This window comes from Penaeus monodon, chromosome 28 (genome assembly GCF_015228065.2).
Source record: "Penaeus monodon isolate SGIC_2016 chromosome 28, NSTDA_Pmon_1, whole genome shotgun sequence".
Lineage (NCBI taxonomy): Eukaryota > Metazoa > Arthropoda > Malacostraca > Decapoda > Penaeidae > Penaeus > Penaeus monodon.
Window position 1 is genome coordinate 240,664 of NC_051413.1, and position 296 is coordinate 240,959.

Genomic DNA, 296 nt, shown 5'->3' on the forward strand with positions numbered 1-296 from the left:
TGGCATTACGGGGTGATTAGTACTTATTTGTGTTTTGTGTGTTTTTGTGCTTGCGGTAAAATTTCATGCAAGTGGAGACACAGAAGCCTATATTTTCAAGTTGTGTTAATTATCAGGGTTTTGGTTTGTATCTCGTTTAATTTTCTGTGTGTAACGCTTACGTAAAATGCTTTATTTGAATGGAAAAACATCGCATAGCAATATTATATGAGAAAACAGATATGTAATAATAAAAAGATATGAAACAGGAGTAGATTTGAATTTTTATTAGTTATCAATAGAATATGAAAACCCAA